Below are 17438 nucleotides of genomic sequence, written 5' to 3'. Positions count from 1 at the left end.
AAAATTAATATAAGGCTAGTCTGTTTTACCTACCTTGAACTCACTTAGAACAGAAAAATAGGGGACATTCCTCTAAAACACTGTAAAAAAGAAGATGCACCCACCTGGGGCAAAAGATTATAGAGCAAAAAAAGCAAAAGCTAAATTTAATAGCCAAATCTCTTGTCAACATAAAAGTAATAGGGCATTCAAAATGGTACTACAGAATTTAGAAAGTCTCATGGCATGTTAAAGGTGCTCAAAAAAGACCCAAGAATACTTTATGTTTCACCTCTGGTTGATCTCAAGCACAGCAGGAAGACCAGAGCTGAGTTGTAAATGGCCTATTAAAGCAATAAAAGAACATCCCCAGCAGAGAAATCTGCAAAGACTGAGAAAAGATGTTTTCCTCCTTTCTACTTTTTCCTCTTTCATTTTTTCTGTATTTATTGAGGCTCCTGATATTCAAGGAAATCTCTATCAAAACACTAGCTGAGGGCTGGGGTTGTGGCTCAGTGGTGGAGTACTCGCCTAGCACATTCGAGGCCCTGGGTTCAATCCTCAGCACCACATAAAAATGAATAAAATAAAGGTATTGTGTCCTTTATTTTAAGAAAGTAAAAAGGAAAAGAGTCTAAGCGGTCTATAGAACATAGTACACATAATGGGAGTACCAAAAACAAAGAAGTGACAGAAAGAATATTTGAAACAATAATAGCTGAAAGCCTCCAAAATTTGATAAAAGTCATGAATACATACATACAAAAAGTTCAATAAGCTCCAACAAGGATAAACAAAAAGATCTACTCAGAGATGCACTATAATCAAATTACTAAAAGAATCTTGAAAACAGCATGAGAAGCAACTCATGACACACAAGAAATCCTCAGTAAGATCAACAGCCACATTCTAGACAAAAACCACGAAGGTAAGAAAACAGTGGAATGACATATTTAAAATGCTGAAAAAGAAAACGACCCACCCAGAGTTCTGTACTTGGTAAAATTACCCTTCAAAAGTGAAAAAAGAAGCACAGTGGTGCATACCTATAATCCCAGCTACTCAGGAGGCTGAGGCTGGAGGATCACAAGTTCAAGGCTAGTCTAGGCCAATTTGTCTTTTTTTTTTTTTTAAAGAGAGAGAGAGAGAGAGAATTTTAATATTTTTTTTTTTTTTTTTTTTTTTTTAGTTAACGGCGGACACAACAACTTTGTTTGTATGTGGTGCTGAGGATCGAACCTGGGCCGATCGAGCGTGCTACCACTTGAGCCACATCCCCAGCCCCTAGGCAACTTTGTTTTTTTAAAAAAAAAAAAAAAAGTGTAATAAGAATTGTAATGCTTTCCACTGCTGTGATGTAGTTAAAAAATTTATATATATGTATATGTATATATATATATATATATATATATAATGTCAGAGATGAAGCTCATTGGCAGAGTGCTTGCCTAGCATGTATGGGGCCCTGGGTTCAATCAACACAATCTTAAAAAAAGAGAAAAAAAAAACCAACGCAAAACTAGGAATAGAAAGGAATTTCCTCAATATGTTAGAAGAAATTTATCAAAATCCACAACTAACATTATACTAAACAATGAAAGACTCAAAGCTCCCTCACTAAGTACAAGAACAAAACAAGAATGCCTGTTTCCTCCATAGCTATTCAACATTGTATTGAAAGCTCCAGGCAGGTCAATGAGTCAAGAGAAAGAAATAGGAGGTAATCATATGTGAAAGGAAAATGTACGACTATCTCTACTTGCAGAAGACATGATTCTATGTGTAGGAAATTACAAAGAATACAAAAAAAAGTGCTAGAACCAATAAAAATTTGGGCTACATCAGGACACAAGAACAAAAGATCAACCTTCCTGTACTCCCAAAAAATAGAAATCAGTTGTGTTCCTAAATGCTACTAATGAACAATACACAAATGAAATTAGGAAGGGAAAAAAAAAAGCCTACAGTGTTTTATGAAAGGAGAGAAGGTTAGCACTCCCCTTGACAAAGATGGAAGAGGCCCTCAGGCCTGACAACACACTTAAGGTTAAGGCCTTGCCACCTACTTCAAGGCATCTAACTATGATTTTTTTTTTCCTCCACCCCACCCTTCTGCCATCATGTGCTGCCTCATTGTGGGCCCAGAGCAATCGACTCAGCCATCTACGGACTAAAACTTCTGAAACTATGAGCCAAATAATTTTTTTCTCCTCAAAAAAAAAAAAAAAAGTAGGGGAGGGATGTAAAAGACTGATATACTAAAAACAAAGCAGTACTAAAAAAAAAAAAAACTTAAAAGAAATAAATGGAAATACATCCAATGTTCACGGGTTAGAAGATTTAATATTGTTAGGAAGGCAACACTACACAAAGCAATGTATAAATTCAATGCAACTCCAATCATAACTTTTTTGCAGAAATGAAAAAGCTAACACTCAAATTCAAATGGAATTTCAAGGAGGCTGGAATACCCAAAACAATCTTTAAAAGAACAACAAAGTTAAAGGACTCGTACTTTAATTTCAAATTTTATTACAAAGCTACAGTAATCAAAACAGTGTAGTAATGTAATAAGGACAGACGTTCAAATAATGGAATAAAATTGAGAATCCAGAAATAAATCCATACATCTACAGCCAATTTATTTTTGACAAAGGTACCAAGACCATTCAGTGGGAAAAGAACAGTATCTTAAATAGTGCTACGACAACTGGATAGTCACACCTAAAAGAATGAACTGAGATCCTTACTTTATAGCATAATTAAAAATTAACTCTAATGGACTAACCACCAAATTATAAAACTATAAAACTTTTTTTAAAAAATAGGGGTCTTCATGATCTTGAATTTGGCAACAGATTCTTAGATATGATGCCAAAAGCACAAGCAAGAAAAGAAGAAATAGAAAAACTGGATTTCATCAAAACTTAAAACATTTAAATATCAGAGGACATTTTTAAGAAAGTGGGATAACTCATGGAATGGGAAAAATTATTAGCAAATCATCTGTGATACAGTATAAACTACAGAACAGAGAACCCTCACAACTCAAAATCAAAGCTAAGTGCCCCAATTAAAAAATGGGCAAAGAATGTGAACAGGATCTTCTCCAAAGAAGGTACAGAAATAAGCACACAAAAAGATTCTAATTAGGGAAATGCAAATTAAAACCACAAATATCAATGAGAACTTGGAATCCTATACATTGCTGATAGGAATGTAAAATGATGCACCTACTATAGAAAATAGTAAATATAGGACCTGGGGATGTGTTTCTGTGGTATAGCACTTGCCTAGCATGCACAAAGCCCTGGGTTCAATCCCCAGCACCACAAAAAAGAAAAAAAGGGCTGGGGTTGTGGCTCAGTGCTAGAGCACCTGCCTAGCACATGCAAGGCCCTGGGTTTGATCCTCAGCACCACATAAAAAATAAAATAAAATAAAAGGTGTTGTGTACAACCACAACTAAAAATAAAATATTAAAAAAAGAAAGAAAAAGAAAAGTTAAATAGTCCTATAATATTAATGTCATCCAACAATTCCACTTTTAAGTATATACTCCAAAGAATTAAAAACATGAAGTCAAACAAATATTTGTACACAAATGTCTAAAAGTCCATAACAGCACTATCCACAACAATCAATAAATGGAGAAACCTAATTTCTCCTCAACTTATAAACTGTAATATATTCATTCAATGGACCATTACTGAGCCAAAAAAATTAATAAAGCCAGATGCAGTGGCTTGCTTGTAATCCCAATTACTCAGGAGGCTGAGACAGGAAGATGGCAAAGTCAAAGCCAGCCTGGGTAATTTAGTAAGAACTTGTCTCAAAATAAAAGTATAAACGGGCTGCAAATGCAGCTCAGTAGTAAAGAACTCCTGGGTTAAATCCCCAGTACTGACCAAAAAATAGAGAGACAAAAAACTAATGAAAATACTAATATATGTTACAGCATGAAGAATCTTAAACCAGGCCTAGTGGTTCACACCTATAATCCCAGCAGCTCCAGGAGGTGAGGTAGGATGATCTCAAGTTCAAAGACAGCCTCAGCAACTTAGTGAGGCCCTAAGCAATTTAGTGAGATCCTGTCTCAAAATAAAAAATAAAAAAGGGTGGGGATGTGGCTCAGTTAAGTGCCCCTGGTTCAATTCCTGGTACCAAAAAAAAAAAAAAAGAGAGAGAGACTCTTAAAAAATTTATTCTAGCTGAAAGAAGCCAGTCACAAAACACCATATACTGTATGACTCCATTTATATGAAATATCCAGGATAGGTAAATCCATAGAGATAGAAAACAGATTGGTGGTTGGCAGAGAAAGGGGGGAGGAACAGGGAATGATGGCTTAATAACAGGTATAGGAATTTCTTTTGAGAAGATGAAAATGTTTTGGAACTAGAAAGAAGTGGTGGTTGTATAATATTATGATTGTACTAAATGTCACCAAATCATACACTTTAAAATGGTTAATTTTATGTTACATGAACTTTACTTAAATATAAATAAACTAATATCCTCAAGCAAATGAAACAAATATAAACTGCTGGTACGAAAATAAATTGGTACAAATACTGAGGAAAGGAATTTGATCTTATCTGGCTAAGTTGATAATGATCATGCCTTCTGCCCCTGCAATTCCACTCTACTCTCTCTCAGTTAATGACAACCACTCAGTTAATGACAACCACTCAGTTAATGACAACCACTCAGTTAATGACAACCACTCAGTTAATGACAACCACTCGCCTCATCACCTTCACCTGAAACTGGCACTCCTGTTTTCTCCCTCTCCCTCCCATACCATATTCGAATCATTTTAACAAACAGATATTGAGAACTTCTTACTCTGTGCCAGGAGACAAAACAGCAAACAAAAACACAGCATCTCTACCTTAATAAAATTCCCAATTTACCGCAAGCAAAAGAAACTTAATTACATAATTTAAACAGTGTCATGAGCACAACAAGGAGAAAAAACATTATGCTACTGGAGTTCCTAAGACAGGTAACTAACACAGACCTGAGAGAGGTCAAAAATATTTTCTTTTTTTTTTTTTTCTTTTTTTTTTTTTTTATTGGTTGTTCACAACATTACAAAGCTCATGACATATCATATTTCATACATTAGATTGAAGTGGGTTATGAACTCCCAATTTTACCCCAAATGCAGATTGCAGAATCACGTCGGTTACACATCCACAATTTTACATAATGCCCAATTAGTAATTGTTGTATTCTGCTACTGGTCAAAAATATTTTCTGGAAGGACATCCAGGCTAGGGTCTGAAGGGCACAGAGAAGCCAACTAAGTGAAGGAAGACAAAAATAGTCTAATCAATCATTTAATCATTCCTTCTCATTTTTTTAGTTTTATTAAAGCTATTGCTCCCTCTTTTTTAATCCATATTATTATCCACTGTAAGTATACATCACCACTAACCTACAAAAATCTACTAACTAGTATATTCCTTCAACAGTTTCCCAAGCAAACTTGTAAACATACACCCATCTGTAACTACACAAAGGGTAGTTAAAGACTCTACTCCCTTCACACAGAATTAAAGCCTCAATAATGTGGTCCCTGTCTGTATCAATCCCTGCCTCTTTTCACTTCTAGATAATCCAGTTTGTATTTATCCACATGTATTACTGTATTACTCAACAGAAAGCAGTTGCTGTGTCTCTGATGTCTTAGTTGTGTCACTGACATATAATAAGTCCTCAATATATGTTTGTTGAAGAAATAAATGAAAAGAAAAATAATAGCAATAGCTGCGATTTATTCAGCACCTATTATATGGCAGGCACCTCATTAGGTATTGTACATACATTCTCCTCCAATCTTACAACAACCCTGAAAGTTAGGTATTAATAGCCTCCTTTTAGTGAAAAGAAAACTAGGGCTCAGAAAAAATTAGGTAGATTGCCAAGGATACCAATCAATTCAGTAGCAGTTCAGCGTGGGACCAAGATTCACTGAACTTCAAAATCAGAATTATTCCACAGCATCAAGCTGCCTCCCAAACTACTTTTAAATAGTATCTTTCTCCAAATATCAACACATCTTAGTATTTATAAACTACCTTCCCCAAAGTGAACATCAATTAGAATTATCTGCCTCAAATTGCGTTAAGATGTACCAAGCATTACCAAGCATTACGTACTAATTCAGTTCCCAAAATATAGAAGTGAAAAAAAAAACTAATGATTCTTAGTAGCCCAATCACCCCCAATAAAACAGTACTCAACAATCATCTAAATCTGGTAAAAAAGTTTTAAGTTTGTATGGCAAAATTGAAAATAACTATATTATTCTTTAATACTTCAAGTTCCATGCATTTCAGTTTGCTTGAGAGTAGAATGAAAAACACTCAACTAATCTCAGATATGGAATCCCACTTAAAGAGGCAGATGATATAGAAAAATCCACTTTGAATTAGGCAATACATACTTCATGAATACTAAGAAGTTAATATTCAATTTCTCCCATATTTACCACCCATACACACACACACCATAGCACACACAGACAGAGACAAAAGAAGAACTCAATATCACACTATGGTCCCTCTGGTTATTTCAGTCTTCTGAGATGATAGCATTTCAACCTTATATTTCTAAAGGAATTAAGACCCAACAGGATTAAAAATTCAAGTTGTTAAGAAAGTAAAGACTAAATGATACTAGCAGGGCCTTTGGCATCAAATAGAAAGGGGGAGTAGGTAGAAAAGGGGGAAAAGAAATTAGATATTCACAACTAGTACATACCAGGCACAAGACTAGATATTTTCACATAAATTATTTTTTTACAATAGGCCATTATTGTTGCTTGAGTAACTTAGAAGAATGATTTTACATCCCAATTTTTCTAAAATTAGTCCTGAGAAGGAAAGTAATACATAAGGAAAGAAACTTTACTTTTTGTTCTTCCATTATTTGTACCATTTTAATGCAATTTTTCTATTAATCGTTGACAAGCCATGAAATTTTATATTTCACCATGACCAACCCATGAAATTTACCAACTCTGTCCATGATTTATACCAGGTCATAGTTATAATGTCTGTTATGCAATTTAGCTAAATAACCACTGAAATTCTCCCTTTGGACAGAATAAAAAATCTGCCTATAATTAAAGCAGGAATTGTTAACTACAAGCAGTTAAAGTTCACAGCATTGTTTGACGGTTGCAAAGATAAGCCAGTAAAAAGCCTGAGATGTTGTGTCTACCTATACTGCCCACACATTTGAACAATAGTGTGGTATCTCTTAGCATCATAAAATCAATCTCAGATTAGGTAATGAAATATGCACCAGCCTTTTCCCAGAACCTTTGACAAATCACACACAATCCTAAATCTTCATAAATCAAGATTAAAGACAAGTATATCATCACCAACACATATATCTTCCCAAGCTTGACCCAGAGACTAATGAGAAGAGGCCTAGACTATCTCATCTGATTAATTAATTCAAAATGTCTGCTGTTATTCAAATGTGAGGCTGGTATTATTTGAATAACACTTGACAGCAGCGCCTGAAGATATCATTTCTGATTTGTGAAGCTGCTGCTGTATAACTGATGATAGTTTATGAAAATGTTCCAATGAAGCTGCTTTACTTGCCACAACTGTGAAAGATTTGCCAAAGAGGTGGGTTTTTTGTTTTTGTTTTGTGTGTGTGTGTGTGTGTGTGTGTGTGTGTGTGTGTGTGTCAGTCAGTAGTTGATGTTGCTAATGTTGTCAAATAACTTCCAAAATACACAGTCCCTGGAGTCTTTTTTCCCACAACAGTGCCACAATGGCAGCTTTTCCACCTTCCCAGTTTGATTTGTTTTAACACAAAACTGCATCACAGGAGCTCTCTCTCATTTTTAAGGATCCAAATAACACCTTAAAGGATTTACCCAATCCCTCTCACTAGCATTTAAAAAAAGAAAAAGGGCTTTGAGATGATGCTAGACTGAAGAAGAGCCTAGATTTGGAGGTCATTTTTTCTTCTTTTAGAATGTCAGAAGGAAGATCAAAAATATCAAAAGTAATTACATTTTTTCTTATTAAAAAGTAAAATAAATATGTTCTGAAGCCTAAATATTATTTTCTCCTTCAAAAAGAAATTATGGGGGCTGGGGATGTGGCTCAAGCGGTAGCATGCTCGCCTGGCATTCGTGAGGCCCGGGTTCAATCCTCAGCACCACATACAAAGATGTTGTGTCCGCTGATAACTAAAAAAAAATTAAAAAGAAAATATTTAAAAAAAAAAAAAGAAATTATGGTTTTCCAATGAAAATACTATTAATGGACCTAAGAGAATTTCAAAATCAACATTATTTATGTTCTGATCCATTTTTTACTTTGGAGTTTAATAGTTCATACTGCTAGCATAGTGATATCAGGGATATCACTGGCAGACTGCCCACCTTAAAGGCTTAGTGTTATTTCTGAACTCAAATTTTCCTTCTCAGCTATTGTAGTAAAGAGCATAAAGATTGAATTCAGAGATATGTTAAATACCCTGCAATGTGCAACCCCAATCATCCAAGTTTCTCCTTCCCTGCCACATAAAATCCATTTGCTTCTAGACATATTCTCCATTTACAAATCTCCTCCACTTCCTCTTCTATATATTTCATTTTTGACACTGCAAATACTTTATTCTTAACTTATGTGATGACAATAAGCACTAATCAGTTCAGTTTCAAGAAGAAATTTAGTTAAATAAATTTAACAGCTGATTGATCAATTCACACAGTAAAAGAAGATCAAAGAATCGTAGAATATTAAAGCTGAATGAGGCCTTAGAAATTTAACCCAACTCCCTTATTTGGAAATAACCACTCAGTAACCTGCCCAGGAACCCCGGGAAGCTTAACACTAGTTCTGCATGGAAAACTGTGGCTCAACAAACTTGTATCTGTTGAGCTGTCCTTTTTTTCTTTCATGTGTGCAGCCAAGATTGATTACAAGGTCCACTTTTTAAAGGCAAAAACTGTTCTAACATCAAAAAATACTCAGAAGAATAGCATACTTATGTGGGCACTAAACAAATGCCCCCAGGGAAACACAATGATGACTTTAGGATACAGTCTGTTGCCTTCAGAATCCATATCCTGAAAATCTGTTTCATTTCAGGTAATCTTTTCATTTTCAACAACACAAATACATTAATGACGTAGATAAAGATAAAATAATGGTCTTAGAGCAAGTTATATGTGTTTCACTTTATATAGACCTTTTGTTCTCAAAAGATATTCCATAGACCCATTCAGGAGTCAACAAAGTCAAAATTATTTTTACAGTCCTAAAATAGTGGCCTCTTTCCCTGAGTTGACATTAACATTGATGGCACAAAAAGCAATGGCAGATAAAATCTAGTGGCTTACTGTGAAGCAAGGCAGTAGCACCACACTGTAATAACAGTGAATGTATTCTGTACCATCAGGCCCAGGACTTAACAACAATAATCCCAGTACTCAGGAGGCTGAGGCAAGAGTATGGCAAGTTCAAGGCCAATCTCAGCAACTTAATGAGAGCCTGTCTCAAAATGAAAAGTTAGATTCAATTCAAAATGTCCTTGATGAAATAGTAAAAATTATTACACTTTGAATAAATGACTTTTTAATAGTGTGTACGACAAAACAGGAATCATGCACAACACAGCTGCTTACTAAGTATAGGCAAAAGCACTAGCACAACTGTGAGTTGAACTATCTGAAATAGCTGCTTAAAAAACAAGACTGACAAACTATGGTTATATAGGCTTAGATATTTGGCAGACATTTTTTCAAGAGGGAATCAAGTAATCCTTCTACTTCAAAAAAATTGATAATTCTGGTAAAATGATAAAATCTACACTTTAAAACAAAAATTAGAAACCTGAAACATGTGTCTACCACTGTTAAGTATGACAGTTTCCCAGTACTTAAGAAACTTTTCTGGGGCTGGGAGTACAGCTCAATGGTAGAACACATGCTTACGGTGTAAATTGTCAGCACCACAAAAAAAAGAAGGAAAAAAAAAAACTTTTCTGATGAGTTTGGTGGTAATATTAACAAATGCAACCTTTTGATACAGTGTAAAGAAATGCGTTAACATATCAAAGATGAGTGACCAATGAACCAATATTTTCCAAATAATTAAGATATGTTACAAAATCATGCATGTGTTAGAAGAACTATTCAAAGTACAAACTAGACTAGGATTTTTCTTTTTTTAGATATTGATGAACCTTTATTTTATTCATTTATTTATATGTGGTGCTGAGAATTGAACCCAGTGCCTCACATTTGCTAGGCAAATGCTCTACTACTGAGCCACAACCCAGCCCCCAAACTAGACTTGGATTTTAACAAAACATAATAGAGGGCTGAGGTTGTGGCTCAGTGGTAGAGCATTTGCTTCGCACAGTGCTTGAGGCACTGGGTTTGATCATCAGCACCACATAAAAATAAGTACAATAAATAAAGACATTTTTTTTAAATTTTTGAAAAATAAATAAATAAAAGTTTAAAAAACAATAATAAAAAGTCTTCAGATTCCAGAGGTGAATTAACCTTTAAGAATCTACTTACTAGGGCCTGGGGTTGTGGCTCAGAGGTAGAGCACTCACCTAGCACGTGTAAGGCCCTAATCCTCAGCACCACATAAAAATAAATAAAGATATCGTGTCCAACTGAAAAATAAATATTAAAAAAAAAAGGATCTACTTACTATTCATAGGGAGGCATGGTGTCACACACCTATAATTCTAGCTATTGGGATATGAAAATGGACTGAATACTGAATGCAAATAAGAGGGTCCAGGTATCTTCAACTAACCCAGAAATTAAGAAGATTTGCAAAAATGTAAAACAATGCTACTCTTCTCACCATTTTATTTTGCTTCATTTTGTTTTGGAAAATGCTATTTAGGATAATATAGAACTAATTGTAACATTGTTCTTTATGCTAACATGTAATAGGGTTAAGATTATAATTAACTTAAATATTTTAAAATTTATTTTTAATTTCAAATGCAGTAAATAAATATTGATAGATATTAAGCCCACATAAACAAAAATTCCGCTAATATTGTAAAGGAGTCCTAAGATCAAAGAGTTTGAAAATCACTGCCATAGATGATTATTTCCTCAGAAGTCTTCATATGGGAAAGTTTAACACATGAAATATAGATTCTTACCCAAGAAATTATCTAATTACTTTATATATGAAAGGAATTAATGTATTTTAAAGGAATTCTAACAAGTAGCAAAAATTGAATCCCATAGCACAGGGGAACAAGAGTTGCCAATAAGATAAATTCCCTCCTCATAAATAGCTATGGTACCTAGGTTATAAGTCAATCATACCTTTCTTCATTATCATCATAAGGCAACATATGCTAATTGCCAAGTAAGTCCTTCAGCAACTTAGGTCCCAAATTTCACACTTCCTCTTCTAAATCTGCCCCGACGCCCCGCCTTTTTCTCTAGTCTTTCCCCCCCCCCCTTCGTATCAGGGATTAAACTCAGGGGCACTACTGAGCCATATCCCCAGCCCTATTTTGTATTTTTTTTAGAGACAGGATCTCAATGAGTTGTTTAGTACCTCGATTTTTGCTGAGGCTGGCTTTGAATTTGAAATCCTCCTGCCTCAGCCTCCTGAGCCACTGGGATTGTAGGCTAGCACCATTCTCTCCAATCTTACTGACAGCTGGGGCTCATTACCAGCCCATTCTTTCCTTTAGTTCTATCATTTTCCTGATTCTTTCCCCTAAGTACAACCAAGCATTCACTCAGATCAGACGTCACTGATGCTATAAGTATGTAAAGACCATTACTTAGAAAGTAACTCTATTAAGCTTCCAAGAAGAAAATGGATTGCAATTACAAATTGGTACAAAATATAGCACTTAAAAAAAAAAAAAAAGTCTACCTCTACAAAACTGTTGTTAACCTGTGGTTCAGCATCTCCATGAGAGAACCATAAATGATTTGCAAAGTGTCTATAAACTCCTTGAAATTGTATTCAAATATTGAGTGCATACACTTTTCTAGAAATGGACAGTTGGCCTTTGTTTGCATCACATTCACAACAAAACTATAATTTAAAAAAAAAATGAAAAAAAAGAGCAAAGAATCCTTGTTCTACAGGTTTCTGGAGTTCCGAAAGTATAGATTTTTATGAATGGCAGTTATGAACAGATTAATTAACAATTACATAAAAATTACAGCTGTTTGAATTGCATGACTTTTTTTTTTAAGTTGTAGTTTATTTATGTGATGCTGAGGATTGAACCCAGCACCTCACACATAGTAGGCAAGCATGCTACCACTGAACTACAACCCCAATCCTGAATTGCATGACTCTAAGAGTAAGGACAAACAGGAATAAAATATTCACAGGCCAAATATCTGTGAGCTTTCCATATCTTAATGATTCTCAGGAAGCAAAATATTTGGTAATTAATTTAATAGTACCAAATGAGATTTAGACTTACACCTGAACCACAGAGCTACTACCTAACTCACCAATTAGCCTTCACCAAATTTACTAGTCACATGGGTTGGTTTTTAGTAGCACAACTAAGAAAATCCATGACACAATTTATTTCAGTGGTTCTCCACTAATAATATTTAGAGTGTTGTTTCTTAACTCTTTCAAATTGCTCTATGGGTTTTACTAAACAAGCAAATATAAAATATGATTTCCCAGGTCTTTCAACCTGATAAACAACAGATAGTGGCCAGTTCAATCAAGAAAGTAAACAGTTCAACAAGGACTGTAGTACAGATAAGTTAGGGAATTAATAGTCAAGTTCAAAGAACAAAATACTCTAGCAATTAATTAAATGATACACTACTATATTTTGTGCTCCTGATCATGCAAAGTTTAAAATTAAAATTCATTTAAGTTATATATTATGTATGTGTGTATATATACATATATATATATTTATAATATATATATATTTTTTTAGTTAACTAAATCCTAGGCTAATCTTCAGACTAGTCATACATGTAATCAATCTGTCACCTTTGAAGATAATTATTTATTATTAACTTAAACAGGGATTTCTATACCTTATAGATAGAAAACTCAGCTACAAAACTATACAGTGTAAACTGAATATAAATCAATCATTATGACAGATAAACTTGAGAGTCAAAATGAACAAAATATTTTACATCAGCAAAATGTCTCGTCAAATTCTACTCTTTAAGATTTCAATGTAATGTATTAAAACAAATGTCCTTCCCAAATCCACAGAAAAACACTGTCTTATTTCAAAATTTCTATTTAGAAACACAAATATTTCCTAGCTGTGAACCATACGTGAAAACTTTAAAGTTTACTATTCAATTCTAAGTATGTTATCAGGAGTTTTCGACAGTTTTTCTCTTTTTAAAAATATCATTAATGATAGTAATGGGAGCAGTAATACATAAGTTATTTTCACAAATAATGTACATATAAATTACTCAAGATCCAGGTAAGCAGCTGTGGAAGTTTTCTTATATGTACTATAGTTGCTATAATTAAGATGAATTTTATATAAAAGATTATTACAATGTAATATCAGATTTACAGCAGATACCAAATAATATATGAAGGCATTTATGTTTTTATTTTTAAAATAAGCTATTGAGCACATTGGGTCATAAGAATATGTAGATAGATATATATAAGATAGACAGATAGTATCTGACCTCTAACAGCATACAGTCCCCTAGAGAATGGAAACAAAAAAAATGAAATAGTCCCTCTGTTTTAAATGAATCTTTATAGCATACCACTAGTAGTGTTAACTTGGGTCAATTTTATCTAATACTGACCTTCAATGACTTAGAAATCAATATTTACTGATTATAATAATAAGTCCTTCAAAGTAAAATCTCCCCTTATTCTCCTCACTGGATCATAATGTAATACTCCTTCCTTCATCTTAAAACATAACTCCTCTCTCACGACTGTTACCTCAATAATCAACTCTAGATATATGACTCTGCACACCCCACATATTACTAGGAGGCTTAAAAATGAAGTCAGAGTGCTGGGGATGTGGCTCAAGAGGTAGCGCACTGGCCTGGCATGCTTGCGGCCCAGGTTCGATCCTCAGCACCACATACAAAGATGTTGTGTCCGCCGAAAACTAAAAAATAAATATTAAAAAAAAAAATGAAGTCAGGATGGGAATACAACTCAGTGATAGAGCACCCTGGGTTCAATCCCCAGTACCGCCACTACTACCCTCAAAAAAACAAGTAGGGTTAATAGGCAATGGCAGCACAAGATCCAAGTTTTGCTTTGTTTTTGTTTTGTTTTGTTTTTGTTTTAATTATTTTTTTATTAGTTGTTCAAAACATTACATAGCTCTTGACAAATCATATTTGCTTTCTTTTGTTGGTGCTGGGAAATGAACCCAGGATCCTCTTTGTGCAAGTGCACTTCCACTGAGCTATATTCCCAACCTCAAGTTTTAAAAATGAAACAGTCGGGGCTGGGGATGTGGCTCAAGCGGTAGCGCGCTCGCCTGGCATGTGTGCGGCCCGGGTTCGATCCTCAGCACCACATACCAACAAAGATGTTGTGTCCGCCGAGAACTAAAAAATAAATATTAAAAATTCAAAAAAAAATTTAAAAAAAATAAAAAATAAAAATGAAACAGTCTTCAATTGCCCATTTCTAAGCATATAACCATAAGATTATCGATACAAATAACACATTAAAAATATACTCCTTTTTGGGGTTTGGGGAGGCAGAACCTACCAGGGATTGAACCCAGGACCTCATTCACGCAGGACAATCATTCTACCACTGAACTAAATTCCCAGCCCTTTCTTCTAATTTTATTTTAAGAAGAGTCTGAATTGTCAGGTCTGGCCTTGAACTTGTGATCCTTCTGCCTCAGGCTCCAGAGTAGCTGGGATTATAGGCATGTACAACTGCACCTGGATAAAAATAACAGATGCAAGAAAACACAACCAGTATTGCTCATGCCCATTTTTTTTTTAAACTAATTTTCTGCCCTTAAATGTGAGATCTCAGGAAGCCAGTGTTCATACTATCAGGTATCAGGGAAGGTGTAGTATTTTAATTTTTATAAGATCTAATTTCTGGGCTGGAAACACAGGTTAGTGGTAGGTCACTTGCCTAGCATGAATGAAACTGAGTTCAATCCCCAAAATTGCAAAGGAAAAAATAAAATAACAAACTAACAACATTTATCTAATAACTTTAAAGGATGCCATTTAGGAGAACCTGTAACTAAGGCCAATATCTATATAGAATCTATTTCTGGCCCTCATAAAGAAATAAATTACACAATTATCAAATTAAAGATAAGCCTGTCTTTAATTATTTAAATATTTATTTTTTTTAATTGTAGTTAAACACATATTTTTAATTTATTTATTCTTTTTTATGTGGTACTGAGGATTGAACCCAGGGCCTCACCCGTGCTAGTCGAGAGCTCTACCGCTAAGCCACAATCCCAGCCCAAAGATAAGTCTGTCTTTATTTTATTTTTATTTTATCAACTAGATTTTTTTATACAACTAAAAACTGCAGTCTTCAGAGTAGCCATCAGAATCCCAAGTCTAGGAATCTAGGTGGGGATAATAGAATATTTAGACATACTAGTGCAAAAAGAGGAATAGTGACTTTTCTACATTTGTCTTTGAACTATAATTATATCCTAATATATGGAGTTCTAAAAATAAAATATAAAAACTGGCCCTTGTTTACTGTAACTGTCCTTGAAAAACAAACCTTTTCGAACAATCAGCTCTAAGCAAAGGCAAATCTAAGCAATAATCGAAAACTCTGATATCCTAAGGTTTCAAGAATCATTTCAAATCTTAAAGTAAAAGCTTTACCTAAGAAAAATGTAGTGTATTTCTAAGTCAAAACTGAAACTTTTTGCAAAACGATATTTTTCTTATAGCATGTAGTTCCCCCCAAAAGGCGATAAACTCTATTCTTGCTTTGTGCCTGAAGACATAATCTGCTTTTATCCTTTAGCAAAATATGAACCAGCTACTAGGCTGACAATGCCAAGAACCATGACAAAATGGATTATTAATGAGAAACTGAACTCCAGAACTCTATTAATTTATGTCTTCCTGTCGGATCCAAAAGATATATCAGCCTTCTCACTCAAAAGAAAAAAAATGCCAACACTGTACTTTGTTTTAAAGTTCTCCACAGATGAAGAATTCATTATCCAAAGTACAGTTCTGTTATTTCAGGCTTTCTTGTAGAATAAAGAATCTTTATCAAATGGCTAAGAAAGCTGCTGACAAGTGCAAGTACCTTGCAAAATATATTTACGTCAAACATTCACTGAGAAAAACCAGGGGGAGGGGCAGAAAAAAGGTGAAAGCCCATGAAACATTCCTATCCCACCCTGTCCTGGCAGTCTTTAGAAAACCAAGCCCTTCTGATTCTAGTTATAACATAGTAAGCAGCATTAATACAAAGGCATGTTTGTGGGCTTTTTTAAATTCCTAATTACACTAATTATTCTGACATGAGGGGAAATGATCTAACAAGTGAAGAGAAGAATGTGTGATTTCTTTATGCATAAACAACAATGTTTAAGTGACATAAAATATCCTTTTAGGCTTTCATAAGAAAATCTATCTAATCTATGCTTATCATAATATTTATGAAATAAAAAAACCAGAGAGGAAAAATTGCTATAATGTACTCTGTGTGACCTCTGCTTTCTACAGAGAATGGAAACAGCCTTTTGCTTTTCAATCCCCATCAAAGTGGAGTAAAAGGAGGGACGGCGTTCCCGTGCTCACTGCCATTAATCATTGCTTTCTTCAAGCAAGTGCGTATTAATTTCTGTCATCCCAAACATCATCGAGTATTGTTACAGCACCGTTCACTCCTCATTCACCACCAGTTGTTACCAGTTTCCCTACACTGAGCAGAGACAGGGTGAATCGTGTGGATTTCAGTGTTAGAGGCCTTTATCCCTGGGGTGCTGACACCAATTAAGCCATTTCAAGAAGAAATGAGAACAGGCCCAACCCTTCCATGTAACAAGAGCTTGCACCTAGCTTTGGCAGGTTGCCATTTTCTCTGGCTTCACACTAAGAAATACTCTTCTCCACATCCTTTTGAATGATTCAGACTGTTTACATGTAATCGGTAACAATATCTTTTTGTTCAGTTCTGCAGGTCCAAACTTAATGCCCAACACAATCTCCACACAAAAGACTCTGGTAATCTAGATGGCAATCCAGAAAGATGAATGCTACTATTACAGAATCATTAAATTCAGGTTAAGAAATAAAAGCATATATTCCCTATAACCCTGTGACGATTTTTTAAAGGGACATTTCGAACAAAAATTAGACTGCAAAAGCTATTGCTTTTCTCAAACAGGGTTAATTAAAGACAAAATATTTTTATTTCACTGGCTCAATTTCAGCACTGTATTTGCTAAAACACTTTATACATACA

At 34.5% G+C, this 17438-nt stretch overlaps 1 protein-coding gene and 1 non-coding gene across 2 annotated transcripts in view; one reads left to right on the top strand and one right to left on the bottom strand.

Moving 5' to 3' along the window:
- Positions 1–17438, bottom strand: part of Pbx3 (PBX homeobox 3) — a 207175-nt gene that overhangs the window by 173496 nt on the left and 16241 nt on the right. The window lies entirely within an intron of this gene.
- Positions 1946–2071, top strand: LOC113181180 (U6atac minor spliceosomal RNA). Its single transcript, XR_003300568.1, has one exon. It is a non-coding gene; the product is annotated as a U6atac minor spliceosomal RNA (small nuclear RNA).

This window comes from Urocitellus parryii, chromosome 4 (assembly GCF_045843805.1).
Source record: "Urocitellus parryii isolate mUroPar1 chromosome 4, mUroPar1.hap1, whole genome shotgun sequence".
Taxonomy (NCBI): domain Eukaryota; kingdom Metazoa; phylum Chordata; class Mammalia; order Rodentia; family Sciuridae; genus Urocitellus; species Urocitellus parryii.
The sequence above is the reverse complement of the archived record's forward strand: the minus strand, read 5'-3'. Positions and strand labels throughout refer to the sequence as shown.